This window comes from Mytilus edulis, chromosome 1 (genome assembly GCF_963676685.1).
Source record: "Mytilus edulis chromosome 1, xbMytEdul2.2, whole genome shotgun sequence".
NCBI lineage: Eukaryota > Metazoa > Mollusca > Bivalvia > Mytilida > Mytilidae > Mytilus > Mytilus edulis.
Genome location: NC_092344.1, coordinates 45279103 through 45303888, shown reverse-complemented (window position 1 = coordinate 45303888; position 24786 = coordinate 45279103). Strand labels below are relative to the sequence as shown.

Sequence of the window (24786 nt, the reverse complement as noted above, 5' to 3'; positions counted from 1 at the left end):
TACATATGCCATGACACCGTTCTGTACTTTCACTTTGCGATCTCATATTATTATTTGTTTAATCAGTTAACACTTTATCAATGCAGGTAAATTGCGTATTTATTATGTTTGTGCTTTTTTCATTAACATTGTGTTTATTTATGATAGAACAGGGTTTTCATTGATCTCATTTAAGCATTATATCTAATGCGTAAGGTTATGTAAATTACACCCAAGTTCATACGCCGTATCGAGAAAGGAATTTACTGTCCGTTTAAAAATAGCATTATGTAGAAATGTCCTTTTAGTTTCATTTGCTTTTAAACATAATTCGGACAAGAAGGACAAAGTGAGGACAACTTAATATTGTTTCTTTATTTAAGAATAACGAAATATGTGCGTCTTTCTAAAACGTTACTAGCCAAAAGACGTAAGAAACGTTGCTTTTGATTGGACGATTTGATGTTTACTCTAACGTCATAGTAAGTGCCAAAAGACATAAATAGGAGCCTGTAGACAAACATGTCATTCTGAATCAATCTCTTGAACCGTCAACTACCTTTAATATTGACCACCCGATTTATTGCTTTACCTGTTGAATGATGAATGTGTATTTGATGTTTATTATATTGAAAGAAGAAGTCAAAATACTGTTGAAATAAATATTATTGTTATGTTTATTACAAATCTGTTTCTTCACACTGACGTCGATTCCACTCCTCCTGAATGATGGTTAAACAGTTTATAGTAACCCTAGGTTTGTTACAATATTATAAATAAAATGATGTTATACGATTTCACATATATATAATTTATATCGTCTTCGCAATACCTGTCGTTCCATAAGTACCCGTAACTGCTCCTCATAGAGGCGCAGTTTTCAATGCCAAACTTATTACTTGGTTCTGAGCGCGCTGTATTCCAAAATGTTGTTGTCATGGGAGATCCATCCGAATATTTCCAAACACCTTCTTGTGCCAGATCATCCCCGTCAATCCAAAAACCGTCAAATACTGTAATAGAAAATAAATTAATTTACCATGTTCTTCGTAAATGCATGGACAGTTGCTTTTAATGCATTCTGTTGGATGAAAAAGTCAAACATTTGATTTTGTGAGTTTTTATGGACTTTTTGAATTTTCTTGGAGGTTGGTATTTTTATATACTTTTTTTTAGAAGTATTTGTTCATTGTCAACATGTGTCGAAGAGCGTCCTTTTATAATGAATCATTATGTATTGGCATATCCGTTTGTCTGTCCATTCTGTTACTGTTATTTTTTTTCAAATGAATACTGATGAACGACTTTTTTAACATGTACGTGGAACACGTGAAGACAGATCGAGCAAACGCGTTGAGGATGCATCACATTTATGGAGAGTTATCTAATATCATGACTTCAGTTATCTTTTTAAATCTTTCCCTTTTAAATACTTTAGCAACATATAATCGATTCCGTTCTAAACTTTAAATTTCCTTTGACACGGTTACATGAAGGCTAGAGTATGTTTTCAGTATGCCGATATTGTCACTTTTCAAGTTCTTTGGTCCTCATTAAAAAGAAAGTGTTCCAGTTTTTCGACTAAAAAGTGATGCTTGTTCTGTCGGTGAATCGTGAACAAAATATCTATTGAAAATGTGTTTTCCCACTATATAGAGGAAAGATGAAGCATGTATCATTGACGTGTATAGAGTTTGAGACCGTATGTTGACTTTTAGATGTCTTGACTTTTTGTGATGGTCACATACACCCAATCTCTCTCTTACGAATTGGTGATAGAAATTAAAACCCTTTTTATTTTTATTAAAGCCAAATCATTTGTTGAGCTTAAATTGCACTTACCGCCGTTTAATGATAAAATCGTTATGTTCACATGATTCTGTTTGTCAATAGTATTGATCCGTGCTAGTCTACCTCCCTCTGTTTTGCTACACGCTAGATTTGATTCATTATGGCTTCTATATGAATTTGTGTATATTTGAAAGCAAAACAGCAGATCATTGACCCAGATAAAGCCTGCCATTTCACATCTGTTAGCTAAAAAAAAAAAGAAAATAACCTTGAAGTTATCTTTTTTTTTTGACCCGATTTATTTTTTTTTAAATAAAAAATAAAATAGACTAAGTATTGTTCAGCACATTTCTTGAACATATTTATAACGAAGTCAGAAAGATGTTCTTGTCTGTAAATGAAGATATAAAAGAGTATTTCAAACATCTGAAAAGAAAATTTATAAATTGAAGGACAATTGTCAATATTGGCCTGAATTAACCTTGAAATCAAAGTTAAACATATACATGTACATACAACAGATAATAGATATCACCAAATTACACTTGGCAGTTACTATACATCAGACACACCAACCACTAATGTTTTACTCACCCGAGTAATAGCAGATATACAAACAAGCTATAAATAAACAGTCAAGATAGTCTGAATCGGTACAGACAAACAATGAAATGGAGATAAACCAGTTGTTAGCACGCACATACTCCCTTCATTATCTAGACCAAATGTCGTACACCTTAAACACACAATGAAAAAACTACAAAATGAACAAGAAAAATAAATCACTTGTTGCTATAAAAAGAATTAACTAAGTTTAAACTATGTAATATATATTATTAAATAGAAAATGGAAATGGCGAATGTGTCAAAGAGACAACAATCCGACCAAAGAGTAAGAAAACAGCCTAAGGCCACTAATGGGTCTTCAACACAGCGATAAAATCCCGCACCCGGAGGCGGACATATAAGTCTATATAATGATCGCTCACTTGAACAAGGAAATAAAAACTGCACAAATTTTGCATACCTTAGTCAAAATGTGCCCGCTATTACAGGAATGCCGCTCAAGACAAGACATATAATAAACAGCACTCCAAACAGGTTGCATGTAGTCCCATGATAAATTCTATTAATCTGCGTAAATGTTCAAGACAAGTTACTTTTTCAAATCCTTTCATCTTTGGAAAAAGAAAACCTTTTTTACTATTTTCAAATTTGAAACATTATAAACACATTATTTTAAAGGTACAAAGATTTGGTTGAGAAGTTTTGGCTACACAAACAATAGTATATGCTACTTTAAGAGATGGTGTATATAAAGCCCGTTAACTTATATACGATCCATGTGAACTTATCGATCCATTGGAAACACTCTTTTTCTGAAAGGTTTTTAATTGAGCAATTTAATAAGGTTTAATCGGTACTCACATTGATTGAGTATTAAATGGAGAGAATAGAATACTAAGTTCTATCAAATTATGGACACTTACGGTTCTACATCTTGTCGATACCTGTATTATGTCCTGTACAAATTCATGTTTTATTCTTATGAATTATATCTGTCTTACCTTAGTTTCATCAAATGTATACCGATAAAATTTATTCTTGTAAACATGAATTATTTATTAATTGTAATCAGCTTTGAATTAGCATTACACTTAGTAACTGTGAGTACTGTTTCATTGTGACTCTGAGTTCGTAGTCTTTACTAATATAGTTTTGTTTTTGCTTTGTGTCATTCAACTGATTTTCCCCATGTTTTGCTGATACACCGCTGGACATGGCTCAGGTAAGTTGGAGAGCAGAGCGCTCGAATACATGCTCATTCTGTGGCTGTCTGTCCCTAGTCGAGAGCCTACGATTCAGTGGTTGTCATTCGTCGCTGTATATCACTTTGTTTTGTTTATGTTTGTTTTGTTGTACATATATTTTTCGTTTATTGTGTAGTACATAAATCAACATGGTCTTTTATTACTGACTAAAAGGTACGGGTTTTGCTTCTTGTTGAAGGTCGTTTGGTCACCTGCTGCTGCTAACATCTGTTGTAGTTGTTTATACCACAATTTATTATGTTTATAGTGAGTATATCACGCTTGCAGTGTTTCCTATAATTGAATTATGACATAAATATTTTTCAAGTTTGAATGTAAACATTTCCGTGTTTATAAGTTCTACTAAAACGACATACTAATCGAATGATGCCTTCATTTGTATAAATACCGTCTACTATTTATATATTTCAGCACTTATTTTTAAGTTTCAATTTTCTATTTCATACTAATACAGTTATGTCTAAAAATGGACATTATGGAATGTTGTAATAAGATTTTTTAAGCTTCAGTTCTCTTTTGATGAATACACAAAACATGTATAAATAGTTTGAAATAGTTAACGACGGACGGACGACGACGGACGGACGACGACGTACGCCAAGTGATGGCAAAAGCTCACATTTCCTTTTGGAAAGGTGAGCTAATAACCGTTACATATATATTCACGAGAAGGTATAAAACAGATTATAATACTTTATTTGTAAGGTCTTTTAAGGACTAGCCGAAGAATTCACACACTCCGTCCCCTCCCCCCCCCCCCCCCCCCACATCTACTGCTGCATTTACATGACCGTGTCCCTCCCCCCACCATTTTTTTGCATTATAGTTTATTAAAAATTATTATGGAATTAATTAATATCAATTTCCTACATTTCTTATGGTACAAATGTCATTGAATATTCGTTCCATACGAATTGCCTCCAAAAGGATTAATACAGTTTTTGAATTATTATTATTCAATGTATACAGGTAATATATTTTGTGTTTTGATACAGTCCCCACATTTAAAATGTTATTTGTCAACCTGGTCCGAGAACACAATTAATTCGTAGTGCATTTCTTTTAGAACATAAATGAAAATTAAAAAAATCCCACCTGCGCTTTCTCAAAGAAACTTTTACAGTGTGTTGTACTACTTTTGGGACAAATCATATCAAATTTATAGAAAACTTCATCGCCTCTAACTCAAAATATGGACAATTTTATGTTTAGGGCGTCTTGAAATCTTTTGACAGCTTCCGAAGTGCTCATTTTCAACCTTTTTCAGCTGGACCAAATCACTACTTTCCTTTAAAATTCTGGACCCAAATTTTTTTACAGTGTAATTTCATCCCCCTACTTGCAATTTGAGGCATTGAACATGGAGAAATAAATTTGGAAGGGGTATAAAAATTAATGGCAAGTAACCCACTGTCAACACTAGGGACTATATTTGTGAACAACGAAAATCAAGGGACGACAATGGTGGTCTCGGACCACCTCAGCGTCGTGAATATACCTTTTCGTAACATGTCTACTAACACTTCACAAAAGAGCTTCCGTTTTAAAAAAAATCACATTTTGTTTTCTGATTTATTTAATTATAATTGTTTCCCCACCTCAAATGACATCGAGACTAAATTCATCTTAACTAAATTGATCTCTCTGATTTCATTACAACTGCATCGAACATTCTTAAGATGTTCCAATTTTGCCTTTTGTACATAAATTTTTGTTTTCCTTTATTTTTTATTTGCCTGAATTTCATGAATGATCATTCGATTTATATGTGTTTATATCTTGCATCATGTTTTACAAAGCAGTCCTATTTCAAGTTCTAATTGTCATTTACATGTATTCTCTTGTATTTGACAATGGGTAATGACATCGTAGCATATAGAATGACAATAGGACTGTTTTATCACAAGATAAGTCTGGGCTGTTTGAGAAAAGCATTTGTATCTTTCTCAGTGTATGAATTACTTGCCGTTTTATTTACGAATATTTCAAGACTCAAACTATGTATTTTTAATTTATACAGATCTTCTGCTAATATGTTTTCATTGTAGAGCATTGTACATACTGTTCTTATGGTTGTAGCTAATATGTGGTGACATCGAACCGAACCCGGGCCCTGAGCGCACACCAGAAATATCTGAGAAAACATTGTCAATTTTCCATGGTAAAATAAGAAGCCTTAGAAATAAACTGAATTATATTGTCGATATTATTGAAGATTACGATGTCGTTTTCTTGACAGAAACCCATTTAGACTCAAATATTACAGATTCTGATTTATATATATCCGGTTTTGAAATACCAGTTCGAAAAGATAGAAATTCTCATGGGGTGGCATTATTATGTATTATAAAAGTTATGTTCGCATAACTCGTCGACATGATTTGGAGAATTGCCAACTTGAGAGTATGTGCTTTGAGTTAAAAACTAAATTGCGATCAATATTGATAAACATCAATTATAGGTCGGAACGGCAATCTTCAGTTTATTTCTGGCAGTATTTTGATCAAATGTTGAAAAATGCCATGGATGAAAATAATAACATAATTTGCTTAGGTGACCTGAATAAAAACTTTATGTCAGATCTACCGTCAAATATGAGAGATATTTTTTTCCTCAGTGGCCGTGTTAACATAATTCACTGGTGGTAAGCGGATGGTCGTAACTACCATCCGGAGATGGGAGACCACTCTAGGGATAAACTTTTCTTTTCCGATTTTCGTGCGGTAAAATGTTCATTTGAGTCAAACCGCCTGTCTCATACATACTATTCGGAAGTTCGGTGATATTGAAACCAAATTTGATGCATTAAAACATTCCAATTTTCGTAAAATAGTCATTCAAAAATTCGAGCATGATGGTCGTTACTAAAAAAACAAAAATGTTGAGGATGGTCGTAACGAAAATTTGTGATGGTCGTAACTCTGTTTTAAATAAGACAGAATAAGGCAAGTCAAGAGTTTTAAATGTGTCTTTTATTGTATGCATATATTATATGACGTATTTCTGAAGAATTTTTAAAATTTTTACATACAGCGTAAAATAAAGCAATTTCAATCCGTGTAACACTTATCAACTCAAAATTTTAAAAACGTTTTCAGATATTAGTTTGGGGGAATTTTGATTAAAGTTTCAAATTGGTAAAACTTTTTGGACCGAACAAGGCAAGTCAAGAGTTTTAAACGTGTCTTTTATTATATGAATATATTATATTATATAATTGTGAAGTACGTTGTTTTCACCAATGATAAAAACTAAAAGGGGTGAAGAGAGGGGTACCTGTAGAGTGCAAAACGGAAGAAAATTGGAACGAATCGAACGAAACAATACAAAATGAAATGAGTCATATATACTGAAAATATTATGTATAAAACTAACCAGAGGCAAATAGTTGAATTAATGTAAGCGATTAAATTCATTAACAATGTAAATTTCTCAAAAGTGGAGATTTCATTTTAAAACAAGAAACACAGCCTTGGTTATGATAATTCTTAGTTGAAAATAAAAAGCACGAAATGTATCAAATCATTTTTAATTACAAAATAAATGATTTTAAGGAAAGGCATTTTTAATAAATTGGACATCACATGAAATAGATGTTTTTTTTCTTCTTTAGATTTTGCATCTTTTGAAAAGATAAACATTGTAAATACTTTTTGAGGATGTACCTACTAGCTGATTTTTTGAAATCTACAATTTAAGATTGATACATTAAGTCGAAAGAGCATTAGTAAGGAATCAAAATAATCTAAAAGTTAATATTGATAGGTTATGAAGGTCGTTATATAGACTAGACTATTCCCGCGAATTCGCAGGTCCGTACCTGAGAACATACGCTTTATTTTTAGCCTGGATTTTTAGAAGTCATATTGTTATTGGGTGAAATCAAGCTGATAATAAGGTGGACAGTTATATGTCCACTACGAAGTCCATGATTAGCGTGTAGCCATTCATACAAAATAAACATATAACATACACATAATGTTCAACCTGCATACCGTGGGGTTTGTGTGTGATAGTTGACACAGTACCTTTAGTTCTACCTAAGTCTCTGACATATTATCCTAGTTACAAGCTTAAGTCTGGCTACAAACTAGTATTTTATTTTACTCTTAAATTCAGCGCGTGTAGCAGTGTAAAATATATATCAACAATATTCCTACTTTCGAGGTTAATACAATTTTCATTGCGACACAATGGATTCAGTTTTCATTTCGTACCAATAGGCTATTGGTACTTTACGGAACGGAACGGAACGGAACGGAACGGAAAAGAATTTCATTTAAGGTATCCAAAGGGGGCATTTATCAAAATTTCGAAAAATCTTTAAAACAAAACAAACTTTAAAATTTCTGTGTTTTACGGGTTTCCATATACAAATAACACAAATGTATACTAAATCTCATCTTCACAGGTGAAATGTGTAATAATGTATAACATCGGGAAATACTCTGTAGATGAATATGTCGGATTGTCCTGATAAATTATCATGAAATTAACGCATTTGCAAGTCATGCATTATGATATCTAGACTGACCTCACGTCGTCCTTGATTAGAGACAGTGATCAAGTTGAATCTGATTTAAACTTATTAATTTATTTTTCCGTTCCGTTCCGTTCCGCAAAGTACCAATTGCTCTGAGGAATTGGTATTTAACGGAAAAAACGGAAACAGACATCTTTAATGTAATTAAAGCAGTATGATAACAAAAATTATCTGACACCTCTTTTTGCATGAGTGCATGGTATGTGTTTTAGATAGCATTTTCGACTTGATCAATAATACAAAATTTAACACAAAGGCAGGTTACACAAAAAGTCTTTCTCCTTCCATCGGTAATTATATTTTAAAAAAGAGGCCTTCAACAGCCCGTTCCGACGATGATTAGAGACAGTGATCAAGTTGAATCTGATTTAAACTTTTTAATTTATTTTTCCGTTCCGTTCCGTTCCGCAAAGTACCAATTGCTCTGAGGAATTGGTATTTAACGGAAAAAACGGAAACAGACATCTTTAATGTAATTAAAGCAGTATGATAACAAAAATTGTCTGACACCTCTTTTTGCATGAGTGGTATGTGTTTTAGATAGCATTTTCGACTTGATCAATAATACAAAATTTAACACAAAGGCAGGTTACACAAAAAGTCTTTCTCCTTCCATCGGTAATTATATTTTAAAAAAGAGGCCTTCAACAGCCCGTTCCGACGATGATTAGAGACAGTGATCAAGTTGAATCTGATTTAAACTTTTTAATTTATTTTTCCGTTCCGTTCCGTTCCGCAAAGTACCAATTGCTCTGAGGAATTGGTATTTAACGGAAAAAACGGAAACAGACATCTTTAATGTAATTAAAGCAGTATGATAACAAAAATTGTCTGACACTCTTTTTGCATGAGTGGTATGTGTTTTAGATAGCATTTTCGACTTGATCAATAATAAAAAAATTAACACAAAGGCAGGTTACACAAAAAGTCTTTCTCCTTCCATCGGTAATTATATTTTAAAAAAGAGGCCTTCAACAGCCCGTTCCGACGATGATTAGAGACAGTGATCAAGTTGAATCTGATTTAAACTTTTAAATTTATTTTTCCGTTCCGTTCCGTTCCGCAAAGTACCAATTGCTCTGAGGAATTGGTATTTAACGGAAAAAACGGAAACAGACATCTTTAATGTAATTAAAGCAGTATGATAACAAAAATTGTCTGACACTCTTTTTGCATGAGTGGTATGTGTTTTAGATAGCATTTTCGACTTGATCAATAATAAAAAATTTAACACAAAGGCAGGTTACACAAAAAGTCTTTCTCCTTCCATCGGTAATTATATTTTAAAAAAGAGGCCTTCAACAGCCCGTTCCGACGATGATTAGAGACAGTGATCAAGTTGCATCTGATTTAAACTTTTTAATTTATTTTTCCGTTCCGTTCCGTTCCGCAAAGTACCAATTGCTCTGAGGAATTGGTATTTAACGGAAAAAACGGAAACAGACATCTTTAATGTAATTAAAGCAGTATGATGAAAAAAAAAATGTCTGACACCTCTTTTTGCATGAGTGGTATGTGTTTTAGATAGCATTTTCGACTTGATCAATAATACAAAATTTAACACAAAGGCAGGTTACACAAAAAGTCTTTCTCCTTCCATCGGTAATTATATTTTAAAAAAGAGGCCTTCAACAGCCCGTTCCGACGATGATTAGAGACAGTGATCAAGTTGAATCTGATTTAAACTTTTAAATTTATTTTTCCGTTCCGTTCCGTTCCGCAAAGTACCAATTGCTCTGAGGAATTGGTATTTAACGGAAAAAACGGAAACAGACATCTTTAATGTAATTAAAGCAGTATGATAACAAAAATTGTCTGACACCTCTTTTTGCATGAGTGGTATGTGTTTTAGATAGCATTTTCGACTTGATCAATAATACAAAATTTAACACAAAGGCAGGTTACACAAAAAGTCTTTCTCCTTCCATCGGTAATTATATTTTAAAAAAGAGGCCTTCAACAGCCCGTTCCGACGATGATTAGAGACAGTGATCAAGTTGCATCTGATTTAAACTTTTTAATTTATTTTTCCGTTCCGTTCCGTTCCGCAAAGTACCAATTGCTCTGAGGAATTGGTATTTAACGGAAAAAACGGAAACAGACATCTTTAATGTAATTAAAGCAGTATGATAACAAAAATTGTCTGACACCTCTTTTTGCATGAGTGGTATGTGTTTTAGATAGCATTTTCGACTTGATCAATAATAAAAAATTTAACACAGAGGCAGGTTACACAAAAAGTCTTTCTCCTTCCATCGGTAATTATATTTTAAAAAGGAGGCCTTCAACAGCCCGTTCCGACGATGATTAGAAACAGTGATCAAGTTGAATCTGATTTAAACTTTTTAATTTATTTTTCCGTTCCGTTCCGTTCCGCAAAGTACCAATTGCTCTGAGGAATTGGTATTTAACGGAAAAAACGGAAACAGATGTCTTTAATGTAATTAAAGCAGTATGATAAAAAAAAATGTCTGACACCTCTTTTTGCATGAGTGGTATGTGTTTTAGATAGCATTTTCGACTTGATCAATAATAAAAAATTTAACACAAAGGCAGGTTACACAAAAAGTCTTTCTCCTTCCATCGGTAATTATATTTTAAAAAAGAGGCCTTCAACAGCCCGTTCCGACGATGATTAGAGACAGTGATCAAGTTGAATCTGATTTAAACTTTTTAATTTATTTTTCCGTTCCGTTCCGTTCCGCAAAGTACCAATTGCTCTGAGGAATTGGTATTTAACGGAAAAAACGGAAACAGATAAACGGAAACAGATGTCTTTAATGTAATTAAAGCAGTATGATAAAAAAAAATGTCTGACACCTCTTTTTGCATGAGTGGTATGTGTTTTAGATAGCATTTTCGACTTGATCAATAATAAAAAATTTAACACAAAGGCAGGTTACACAAAAAGTCTTTCTCCTTCCATCGGTAATTATATTTTAAAAAAGAGGCCTTCAACAGCCCGTTCCGACGATGATTAGAGACAGTGATCAAGTTGAATCTGATTTAAACTTTTTAATTTATTTTTCCGTTCCGTTCCGTTCCGCAAAGTACCAATTGCTCTGAGGAATTGGTATTTAACGGAATCAACGGAAACAGACATCTATAATGTAATAAAAGCAGTATGATAAAAAAAAATGTCAGACCCTTCTTTTTTGAATGAGTGGTAGGTGTTTTAGATAGCATTTCGACTGGATCAATATTTAAATAAACAGCTGCGCCATGAGCGCATGATACGCCCGTCGTCTTGTGAAAAAACATTTTAATGTAAGTGCGGTTCTACCCACACATCAACCTATCTTAGAATGAAAATGACCTTTATTTTACACATGAGGAATGTCAGGGAATGAAACTGTACGTGTATTGCTTGGCCGCTCAAGTCCTCTTGATTTATAACGGATTAAGAAACAAATTGAAAACATGTAAGATTATTTGCAAAAGTAATTGCATACATTTAATTCACTGTCCGTGTCACTGCTAGTCATGATAGCCCTACGATACAAACATTTCACTAGATTTTTTCGGGACAAACTAACATGTAAATCAAAGAATTTCAAAGAAAACGTTGTCGGATAAGTCCGAAAATTAATAAGTGCGCTTAGACTAAGAATGTTTTAAGGGTTTTATCAAACGAAGTTATGGGAAAGAAAAGAACGAAAATAGAATGCTTTTTGATACACTCTTAAAAGGACCCTTAATGCATTCTTTGTGTAATCGTAAACTATGACTTACGAAGACTTTAAGAGAAGTTTCTTGTTACCGCGGGCCCCTGTATCATGAAAACCTATCTTAAGTTTCATTTAAGAGAAAACGCTTTACAAGAAGATTACGATGGTGATAAGAGAGTATCTGCAATCCCCTCGTGGGTTATCTTAACAATTTAACGGCTATCTTTAAGTTAGTATACACTTACGATAACTAGTTAAGATAGCCCTATTATCGACTTCGAAGTAACCGTCTTTGATTTCTAAGAGAATATTAGTATTTGCGGCAAAATCGGTATTAAAACTAAAGTCGTCTACTGTATGTTTTTAAAAGAATGCTAAAAATATACTATGATTCGTTTTTTGTTGCAGACTCTACATCCACTGTCAAGTAAAGCCCTGTTTAATGCTCCTTTCTGGCATAGATAATAAACGAATATTCAAGTTAATAAATTCTATTCTTCAAAAACACATCTACATGGAATGGTAACAATAAATCAAGAGAACAAATCAACTAACATATCATACAAATACGGAATGCAATCCGCAATACGAAAAACCCCATAACTGGTTAAGACGAGATAACTCTCTTAAAAGGATGTTATCTTTACCAAACGTCTTGACCATACCAAACTGACATATAACACCTGTTCATTGATAATTTGTATTATTCTATGTATTTTTTGTGATTTTGTCCCATGTACATTTTACTTCATAACTCTTTATTAACATACTGTTTGTAGATTTTTTTTACTGATATGTAATAATACGTATCAGTATTACCACCGTAGGTATAGTGTCCGGTTGAGATCGGGTTTTTTCGAGAGCGTCCAGTTTTTTTCGAGAGATTATGACTAAAAATGTAAACAAACAGACATGTATTCCTGTAACACGTAAAATAAATGCTTAAACTAAATTTACAAGATCAAACAAGTTAAGTAAGTATTTGTGATGAAAGGATGTTGCCAACCATACATACTTTGCAGTTAAAAAAGTTTGATTTGGCCTAATAATGCTTTTATGCCAAAATATAGAAAAAAGCAATTTCTATACACATACCAATGCAAATTTCAAAGAGCATGCACACATGATGTCTTTATATCCTTACATTTACATATGCTATAACAAAAGTTTTAGTTATTGTAATTAAAAGGCAATTTTAAGGGTATATTCATTTCCATCTGTTCAAGTTTTTTTCGAGAGCAGTTCGGGTTTTTTCGAGAACAGTTCAGGTTTTTTCGAGAGATAAACCAATTTCTTACGGTTTAAAATGTGCTATTTAAGTACATTTGAGTTTAAAAACGAATGAAAAGTCATCGGTTCTTTCAAAGTTTATAACTAATGCATTACAGCAGTTTGATAATGTTGCATAAGCACATACATTTCATAAAAAAAACATAATTTATTTCTATATATTGTTGTATTGCATTATGAATTGCATGGACACCGGTATGCTTTATACCTATATTATTTGGATTAATCAAATCTACCTATGTCTATAGAAAAAAATGTTCACATCATGCATGATCACTGTATTCAAAGGACACTGGTTAACGTATGGTTAGATCAATCAAACATATTGCCATCCATGTTATTGAAATGACGGAACTAAGCTAGTGTACTGACTCGTCCGTAATTATTTCATGATGTTTCCGAAAGTTGACTTACATTTACTATCTTCTTTGTTACTTTCCCCTCTTTTGTAATTTCCCCTTATTTACATGCTCACGTTGATGATTCAGCATCATTTATTGATATATCTGCCAGATTCCGGCACAGTGTACGTTTATAGCATATTGACAATTTGAAGAACTGTTTATTGTAAACATATATAACATGTATTGTGTTTTGATGACGTATAAAACGTTGGATAAATGACAATGATGACAAATATGCCACTTCACCAGATTATTTGTTTTATTGTTTCACAACCGTTTGTTATTACTTGTAAACACACAGATACAACATTTACACTATAAAAATGTTCTATAAACATTCAAATACCCTTTTTGGTAATTTTTGTATGATTCATAGCACCCCCCTCATTTCGTTATTTTTAAAGTATGGAAAGCAATTCGTGTCATAATTTGCATACATAATGTTTGATACTTGTCGAGTTTTCAACACATTAAAAGCTGAACACACCAGTTTTGACTCACAGTTATGTTACAAACTTGATATATTGTTAATACTTGTATTTTTTATGTGAATGTATGGAACACAATTAGTGTCATAAGCCAACTTTGTATTTTTGTATGTTTTGGCAAATCTTTTTGATTGATAGGTTTTATATTGAGTTTTTATTTGTTCTTTCAGCTTTTTACCGTTTGATGTTCACGTTCAGTTTGGAGTTATACTTACCTGTCATCATTTGTAATCATTCATTGAACACCAGCATACCTTTGTTATTCATGCTACATTGTGTTAATAGAGTGGATTATATGACAATAAATAAAACGGTTATCTTTAATGAAGTCCATTATTTAATGCCCGCAAAGAATAGATGGGAGTCATTACAGCTAGCATGCTGATGTCCAGATAAACATATTGCATAGATCCAAATATACGTATTTCGATATGGAATTTATGTGATTTAAAAAATCTACATTTTAGAGTGCCATGGATTTTAAGCTGAAACTATTCGTAATTTGAACAATCGTTTTGTGGGCACGGTCAAATTTGATTGTTATTTAAGTACGCATTGCTTTTGCGCCAATTCTTAAAAGTTGTAGTTTTTCATTTGCGCCAAAAAATAAATATTGCTTCTGCGCCATTGTGCAGGTAAACTAATTAAAAAGTGAAAATATAGAAAATTTAAACAATATCTACGGACACACCAGCTGTCATCAGGAGATAGGAGAAAAAAAAACAGATTCAGTGGCGGATCCAGGGGGGGGGTGGGGTTCCGGGGGTGTGCACCCCCCCTTTATTTTTGCCGATCAATGCATTTGTATCGGGACATATGTTTTGCACCCCCCCTTTGCCCTGGGTTACATGGGTTAGCACCCCCTCTTTCCAAAATTCCTGCATCCGCCCCTGCAGATTAAATACGGAATGCACCTCTAGAACCGAAATTTCCCGCTGATATTATAGTAAGACCTTTGCCTATAGGTTTTGTAACAGAACAGACTTTTAGTTTTTATAAATACTTTGATTAACAGCAGTTATTATTGTGGTTTTATGACTTTTAAGGAGTTACCATTTTTTATAGTGCTTTGATAAATCCGAAAATGTTTTAACAATTTGCAAACATTTTTTTATTATAGTGTAAACCAGTGTTTAGTGCTCATATTTTTATGAAGATATATTTTAAACATATGTTTTAATATTTATGAGACCTTGTTTCTAATATAAAATTGAGAATGGAAATGGGGATCACTGTTTCTTATCATCTTCGGAAGGCCCATTTTTTAATTTATAATTACCAATGGAAGTAGAAAGACCTTTTGTCTAACCTGTCTTTGTGTTATTTTTTATACGTCCGTCAATTTTGACGGGACGTATTATGGTATACAAATGTCCAGTGTCCGTCCGTCCGTCCGTCTGTCCGTCTGTCTGGTGTAAACATGTCGCACCGTAACTTGAGAACGACTTATCCAAATTTTTTGAAACTTAACATAGTTGTTTCTTATGATGGTCAAATGATCTGTATACTTTTTTGTGAAAATAAGATTACAACTTTTTGAGTTATGGCACTTTGTAACTTAAACAGGGGTACGTGTGTTTTTTTCACATGTCGCACCGTATCTCAAAAACGATTCTTGATTATGGCTTAAAACTTCAAAGGCTTCTTAGTTATATTAATCTTAATATATCTGTATACTTTTTGGTGATGATTCAAAATGTCATTTTTGAGTTATTGAGTATTTTGTAAAAAAAAAAAAAAGGGGGGGTTTACATGTCGCACCATATCTCAAAAACGATTTATGATTATTGCTTAAAACTTTACACACTTCTTTGTTATATTAATCTAAAGATCTGTATACTTTTTGGTGATGATTCATTTTTATATTTTCGAGTTATTGAGATTTTGTAAAAAAAGAGGTTTTTTTTTCACATGTTGCGCTGTATCTCTATTGCTTAAAACTTAACAGGCTAATGTTGCGTCGGGTTTCCAAATACATCTTGTACAATCTTCCTGAGCGGGAATAAGGAATGAGTCAGGATATACTAAGCATGACATCCTGTACAACCCTGTGTTATTCAAAAAAGATTTATGTTTTTTCACAAGACGACGGGCGTATCATGCGCTCATGGCGCAGCTGTTTATTTAAATATTGATCCAGTCGAAATGCTATCTAAAACACTTACCACTCATTCAAAAAAGAAGGGTCTGACTTGTTTTTATCATACTGCTTTTATTACATTATAGATGTCTGTTTCCGTTGATTCCGTTAAATACCAATTCCTCAGAGCAATTGGTACTTTGCGGAACGGAACGGAACGGAAAAATAAATTTAAAAGTTTAAATCAGATTCAACTTGATCACTGTCTCTAATCATCGTCGGAACGGGCTGTTGAATGCCTCTTTTTTAAAATATAATTACCGATGGAAGGAGAAAGACTTTTTGTGTAACCTGCCTTTGTGTTAATTTTTTTATTATTGATCAAGTCGAAAATGCTATCTAAAACACATACCACTCATGCAAAAAGAGTGTCAGACAATTTTTGTTATCATACTGCTTTAATTACATTAAAGATGTCTGTTTCCGTTTTTTCCGTTAAATACCAATTCCTCAGAGCAATTGGTACTTTGCGGAACGGAACGGAACGGAAAAATAAATTTAAAAGTTTAAATCAGATTCAACTTGATCACTGTCTCTAATCATCGTCGGAACGGGCTGTTGAAGGCCTCTTTTTTAAAATATGATTACCGATGGAAGGAGAAAGACTTTTTGTGTAACCTGCCTTTGTGTTAAATTTTGTATTATTGATCAAGTCGAAAATGCTATCTAAAACACATACCACTCATGCAAAAAGAGGTGTCAGACATTTTTTTTTATCATACTGCTTTAATTACATTAAAGATGTCTGTTTCCGTTTTTTCCGTTAAATACCAATTCCTCAGAGCAATTGGTACTTTGCGGAACGGAACGGAACGGAAAAATAGATTAAAAAGTTTAAATCAGATTCAACTTGATCACTGTTTCTAATCATCGTCGGAACGGGCTGTTGAAGGCCTCCTTTTTAAAATATAATTACCGATGGAAGGAGAAAGACTTTTTGTGTAACCTGCCTCTGTGTTAAATTTTTTATTATTGATCAAGTCGAAAATGCTATCTAAAACACATACCACTCATGCAAAAAGAGTGTCAGACAATGTTTGTTATCATACTGCTTTAATTACATTAAAGATGTCTGTTTCCGTTTTTTCCGTTAAATACCAATTCCTCAGAGCAATTGGTACTTTGCGGAACGGAACGGAACGGAAAAATAAATTAAAAAGTTTAAATCAGATGCAACTTGATCACTGTCTCTAATCATCGTCGGAACGGGCTGTTGAAGGCCTCTTTTTTAAAATATAATTACCGATGGAAGGAGAAAGACTTTTTGTGTAACCTGCCTTTGTGTTAAATTTTGTATTATTGATCAAGTCGAAAATGCTATCTAAAACACATACCACTCATGCAAAAAGAGGTGTCAGACATTTTTTTTTATCATACTGCTTTAATTACATTAAAGACATCTGTTTCCGTTTTTTCCGTTAAATACCAATTCCTCAGAGCAATTGGTACTTTGCGGAACGGAACGGAACGGAAAAATAAATTTAAAAGTTTAAATCAGATTCAACTTGATCACTGTCTCTAATCATCGTCGGAACGGGCTGTTGAAGGCCTCTTTTTTAAAATATGATTACCGATGGAAGGAGAAAGACTTTTTGTGTAACCTGCCTTTGTGTTAAATTTTGTATTATTGATCAAGTCGAAAATGCTATCTAAAAGACATACCACTCATGCAAAAAGAGGTGTCAGACATTTTTTTTTATCATACTGCTTTAATTGCATTAAAGATGTCTGTTTCCGTTTTTTCCGTTAAATACCAATTCCTCAGAGCAATTGGTACTTTGCGGAACGGAACGGAACGGAAAAATAAATTAAAAAGTTTAAATCAGATTCAACTTGATCACTGTTTCTAATCATCGTCGGAACGGGCTGTTGAAGGCCTCCTTTTTAAAATATAATTACCGATGGAAGGAGAAAGACTTTTTGTGTAACCTGCCTCTGTGTTAAATTTTTTATTATTGATCAAGTCGAAAATGCTATCTAAAACACATACCACTCATGCAAAAAGAGTGTCAGACAATTTTTGTTATCATACTGCTTTAATTACATTAAAGATGTCTGTTTCCGTTTTTTCCGTTAAATACCAATTCCTCAGAGCAATTGGTACTTTGCGGAACGGAACGGAACGGTAAATAAATTAAAAAGTTTAAATCAGATGCAACTTGATCACTGTCTCTAATCATCGTCGGAACGGGCTGTTGAAGGCCTCTTTTTTAAAATATAATTACCGATGGAAAGAGAAAGACTTTTTGTGTAACCTGCCTTTGTGTTAAATTTTGTATTATTGATCAAGTCGAAAATGCTATCTAAAACACATACCACTCATGCAAAAAGAGGTGTCAGACAATTTTTGTTATCATACTGCTTTAATTACATTAAAGATGTCTGTTTCCGTTTTTTCCGTTAAATACCAATTCCTCAGAGCAATTGGTACTTTGCGGAACGGAACGGAACGGAAAAATAAATTTAAAAGTTTAAATCAGATTCAACTTCATCACTGTCTCTAATCATCGTCGGAACGGGCTGTTGAAGGCCTCTTTTTTAAAATATAATTACCGATGGAAGGAGAAAGACTTTTTGTGTAACCTGCCTTTGTGTTAAATTTTGTATTATTGATCAAGTCGAAAATGCTATCTAAAACACATACCACTCATGCAAAAAGAGGTGTCAGACATTTTTTTTTATCATACTGCTTTAATTACATTAAAGATGTCTGTTTCCGTTTTTTCCGTTAAATACCAATTCCTCAGAGCAATTGGTACTTTGCGGAACGGAACGGAACGGAAAAATAGATTAAAAAGTTTAAATCAGATTCAACTTGATCACTGTTTCTAATCATCGTCGGAACGGGCTGTTGAAGGCCTCCTTTTTAAAATATAATTACCGATGGAAGGAGAAAGACTTTTTGTGTAACCTGCCTCTGTGTTAAATTTTTTATTATTGATCAAGTCGAAAATGCTATCTAAAACACATACCACTCATGCAAAAAGAGTGTCAGACAATTTTTGTTATCATACTGCTTTAATTACATTAAAGATGTCTGTTTCCGTTTTTTCCGTTAAATACCAATTCCTCAGAGCAATTGGTACTTTGCGGAACGGAACGGAACGGAAAAATAAATTAAAAAGTTTAAATCAGATGCAACTTGATCACTGTCTCTAATCATCGTCGGAACGGGCTGTTGAAGGCCTCTTTTTTAAAATATAATTACCGATGGAAGGAGAAAGACTTTTTGTGTAACCTGCCTTTGTGTTAAATTTTGTATTATTGATCAAGTCGAAAATGCTATCTAAAACACATACCACTCATGCAAAAAGAGGTGTCAGACAATTTTTGTTATCATACTGCTTTAATTACATTAAAGATGTCTGTTTCCGTTTTTTCCGTTAAATACCAATTCCTCAGAGCAATTGGTACTTTGCGGAACGGAACGGAACGGAAAAATAAATTTAAAAGTTTAAATCAGATTCAACTTGATCACTGTCTCTAATCATCGTCGGAACGGGCTGTTGAAGGCCTCTTTTTTAAAATATAATTACCGATGGAAGGAGAAAGACTTTTTGTGTAACCTGCCTTTGTGTTAATTTTTTTATTATTGATCAAGTCGAAAATGCTATCTAAAAGACATACCACTCATGCAAAAAGAGGTGTCAGACAATTTTTGTTATCATACTGCTTTAATTACATTAAAGATGTCTGTTTCCGTTTTTTCCGTTAAATACCAATTCCTCAGAGCAATTGGTACTTTGCGGAACGGAACGGAACGGAAAAATAAATTAAAAAGTTTAAATCAGATTCAACTTGATCACTGTCTCTAATCATCGTCGGAACGGGCTGTTGAAGGCCTCTTTTTTAAAATATAATTACCGATGGAAGGAGAAAGACTTTTTGTGTAACCTGCCTTTGTGTTAAATTTTGTATTATTGATCAAGTCGAAAATGCTATCTAAAACACATACCACTCATGCAAAAAGAGGTGTCAGACAATTTTTGTTATCATACTGCTTTAATTACATTAAAGATGTCTGTTTCCGTTTTTTCCGTTAAATACCAATTCCTCAGAGCAATTGGTACTTTGCGGAACGGAACGGAACGGAAAAATAAATTAAAAAGTTTAAATCAGATTCAACTTGATCACTGTCTCTAATCATCGTCGGAACGGGCTGTTGAAGGCCTCTTTTTTAAAATATAATTACCGATGGAAGGAGAAAGACTTTTTGTGTAACCTGCCTTTGTGTTAAATTTTGTATTATTGATCAAGTCGAAAATGCTATCTAAAACACATACCACTCATGCAAAAAGAGGTGTCAGATAATTTTTGTTATCATACTGCTTTAATTACATTAAAGATGTCTGTTTCCGTTTTTTCCGTTAAATACCAATTCCTCAGAGCAATTGGTACTTTGCGGAACGGAACGGAACGGAAAAATAAATTAATAAGTTTAAATCAGATTCAACTTGATCACTGTCTCTAATCAAGGACGACGTGAGGTCAGTCTAGATATCATAATGCATGACTTGCAAATGCGTTAATTTCATGATAATTTATCAGGACAATCCGACATATTCATCTACAGAGTATTTCCCGATGTTATACATTATTACACATTTCACCTGTGAAGATGAGATTTAGTATACATTTGTGTTATTTGTATATGGAAACCCGTAAAACACAGAAATTTTAAAGTTTGTTTTGTTTTAAAGATTTTTCGAAATTTTGATAAATGCCCCCTTTGGATACCTTAAATGAAATTCTTTTCCGTTCCGTTCCGTTCCGTTCCGTTCCGTAAAGTACCAATAGCCGTACCAATACTTAGAACTAATATCAATGATATACCGCAATATATAATTGTTATGTAATCGATAAACTATCAAGACAGCACGTTAAAAAATCCTGAGTTGAGTTCAATATCGTAGCGGCTACGTAGCTGCTATCAATATCTTTGTAGCAACTAGTCTATAGCTACACGTTCAATAGTCAAAATCTACGTAGCAGCTACGATATTGATCTCAACCCAGGACTCCGAAGTGTATTTGTGGTTTGAATTTCCGCATGAACCACCAACAGCCGAATATTTGAAGGCCTATAGTTTATAAGAACTGCAATAGCTGATTAAAAGTTAAAAATGATTGTTCAGAATTGTACGTTTAATATTTTGACCTGCCGACATGATTGCAGATAAAAAAAAAATATGAGGGAATACACGTGCTTTTAATCATTTTATGCCTTAGCGTACAATAAAAAAATATTAATACTCAGCCCTAACATACTTTTAGGCTTAATGCAAGTTGATAAGTTTTCACTGTTACTCCTAAATGATGAGCGTTTGGAATACATCTTGTACTAAGAAAATCAAATGGTTGATGTCAATTGTTTATGTGGCTTCATCAATGAAGATGCTAAACATTATTTATTATATTGTAACAATTTTTCATCACAAAGGCTTTAAATGATAAATGAAATAAATACTTTTGCTGTCAATATTACAATTGAGTTATTGCTCTCTGGTGATGAGTCTTTGAGTTCTGAAGAAAATGATAGTGTTTTTCTATCTGTACAAAAGTATATAAAAAGTACCAAGCGTTTTTCTCAACTTTGACAACCTTATTCTGTAACAGATCTTACTAGAACATGATCAATGTATGTATGCTCTTTTGGGTACGATAATCGAATGATCTTTATGATTGACTTTTGTATTCTGAAACGTTTCAATGGATTTAAGGTTCATGTGGACCCTATGGCTAAAACGGCCGTATTTTCACCTCAAAATTTACTCTGAGTACAGACAAACCTGTGCATCTGTAAAAATTTTCAGGCATAGCATGCCCTAGATAAATAAATTTCAAATATGTTTTGTGTTTTAGAAAATTAAAAAATTACCAGGATTTTGCCGTTCACTTTTTTTCATTCCTCCAGAAGGTGCCAAAATAAACTAAGTTGGGAAACAGGTTTGAGAACTTCCCCACAGGTAATTATTGAAGTGAGCTGTTTTGTTTGACATGGACATGAGATGGACAATAGATACCTGACAATAATTGGTTATTTAAACTGTGTACCTGAGTGGACCATATCAAGGTAAACTCAACTGTTTGTTAATTTTATCATCTTCTGCAGGGACGAAAAAAGTGTACGGTAAAATTCAGTTAAGTTATGAATTTTCTAAATCATACAATGCATTTGAATTCTATTTATCTAGGGCATGCTATGCCTTAAAACTTCTCAAAATGCACAGGTTTGCCTGAACTCAGATTAAATTTTGAGGTGAAAATACGGCCATTTTAGCCATAGGGTCCACAGTCTTTATCCTTGTACTCTCACATTTGGCAATTTGATTACTGATAGATATAGGATTATTGCATGCAGTGCTAGCATTGATTTCCTAAAAACAAGTTTATTAATGTAGTTATTGGTTAAAACAAATAAAAATATTGACCAAATCAAGTACACCTTTTAGGGTGCGCTAGACTTTAGTGACTCATCACGAGGTATTTTGAAATTTACAGATTTGTTTAATAGAACATTTTGTAGAAAATGAACACTAGCACATCATAGAAAAGCAAGTGAGTAATCTATGTTTCAAATTTTATAACGAAAATCTCTGTATTAAAGGCTGTGGATTTTCTATAAGAATCTTGATTTATTTGCCACAAAGTACTCTTTTTCTAGTAAATGCAATGAAACAGTAAATAATTATGCTTTAAATCAAGTTTCCCCTTGGTACATGTACTAAATGGCCTATCTCAATTATTCATTATATCTGTAGTTTTGATACAATTGAAGTTTGAAAAATTCGTACAAAAATTGCTACAGAAGGGCTCATAAACCTTAAGCATAAAACAAAATTGATACTTACAATTGCGTGTAGATTTTTTCCGTTTTTCTGTTAATCCGCAACTATAAACTATGAAATTCAATGTGTAATTTACATTTAAACAAATTCACACGCACATGAGTAAAGTCACTTGTCATGTACACTAACATATTTAATTTACACAGTTCGGTGTGTTTGCATTTATTTCTACTGAAAATAGGCGCATTCGATTGGTTATACTAAGCGGTAAATATCCATTGATTCGATTCTTAAAATTTATATGTAATTTTATTTTTATATCTTAATGCTAAAATAATAATTGGTTAAAGTCAGATTTATGTAATGTTCATTCATGTGTATATTTATGTATATATTAGAGAAGACGTTACTAAGTTGAAAAACTTGTGTCTAATCCATTTGTCTCTTTTTGGAACAATAAAATATGTTTAAACTAAACTTAACTACGGCTAGAATTGATTAATAAATTTTACGGCAGAATTGATTGATAAATTTTACGGCAGAATTGATTTATAAATTCGACGGCTATGATTGATTTATAAGATTTATTGAGTAAGAACTATTTGTCTAAATATGAGGCTTCGGCAAAATAGCGATTAATATTATATAGAGTTTGCTATTTTGCCGGTTTTATTTCAGAATTTTAATAAAGATAACATGTTTAACCCCGCCATATTCTGCATGTATGTGCCTGTTCCAAGTCAGAAGTCTGTAAATCAGTGGGTTTTTTTTTGTTGATGTGTCACATAGATTATTTGTTTTTCGTTCAATTTTTGTACATAAATTAGGCCGTTAGTATTTAGGGGGGGGGGGGGGGGTTATTGTTTGAATTGTTTTACATTTGTCATTCCGGGAGTTAGAATGGCTAGTATAACAAAATTATCTGACCTCATTAAACAAATGTAATTACTTGTTTCCCAATCCACTATTATATTTTTAATATAAATAAATATGTTTTCAAATTAATAAACTTAAACTGACCATATTTGCTCTTCATCATGTAAATATATATACATTTAGCCGCACACTGCAGTAATCCAGTTATATTTTTTAGGCAAGGACGTATTGTACAAATGACAGCAATCATATTGGAAAACAATGACTTCAAAATTTTGTTTGCACTCAATTTATAGTACTAACATGTCCTCTTTTTATTCGAAATATTGAATCGTAAACAAATGTGATATTTGTTTACGAGTATTTTTCATACCTCGGACGGGCCTGTTTAACAAAAATCTTTTGACCGCATCTAAACTGACATTGTTTGCTCTTTTTTCTGCAAATCTTTATTACTGCACAGTAATTCAGTTATAATTTTAGGTCAAGAGGGACTGTAATATACAAGTTACAGCAATATTGGAAAACAATGACCACAAAATGTTGTTCTCATCAATTTATAGTGCCAGCATGTCCTCTTTTTATTCAAAATATTAAATCGTAAACAAATATCAGTAGTTTTCATACTTCAGACTGAGTTGTGTTATAAAATCTTTTGACCGCATCAACCAAAACTGACCATATTTGCTTTTTTTCATGTAAATCCTATATAGCTGCTCAGTAATTCAGTTATAATTTTAGGTCAAGAGGGACTGTAGTATACAAATAACTAATATTGGAAATCAATGACCACATCAATTGGGATTGCCAGCATTTCCCATTTTTATTTAAAATATTGCATCAGAAGCAAATATCAGTAGTTTTCATACCTCGGACTGACTCATGAAACAAAATTATTTGTCTGCATCAATCAAAACTGACCATGTATGTATTTGACATCATCAACCAAAACTGACCATATTTGACCGCATCAACCAAAACTGACCAT

The 24786-nt window shown here is 32.8% G+C and overlaps 2 long non-coding RNA genes across 2 annotated transcripts; one reads left to right on the top strand and one right to left on the bottom strand.

Annotated features, from left to right (window-relative positions):
• Nucleotides 1-138: 138 nt before the first annotated feature.
• On the bottom strand, nt 139-23095 carry LOC139519501 (uncharacterized). Its single transcript, XR_011663605.1, has 3 exons — nt 22986-23095; nt 1822-2016; nt 139-992 (listed from the first exon to the last, which is right to left on the bottom strand). It is a non-coding gene; the product is annotated as an uncharacterized lncRNA (long non-coding RNA).
• Nucleotides 12160-14319, top strand: LOC139483320 (uncharacterized). The gene is made up of 2 exons (XR_011655012.1): nt 12160-13629; nt 14166-14319. It is a non-coding gene; the product is annotated as an uncharacterized lncRNA (long non-coding RNA).
• Nucleotides 23096-24786: the final 1691 nt, after the last annotated feature.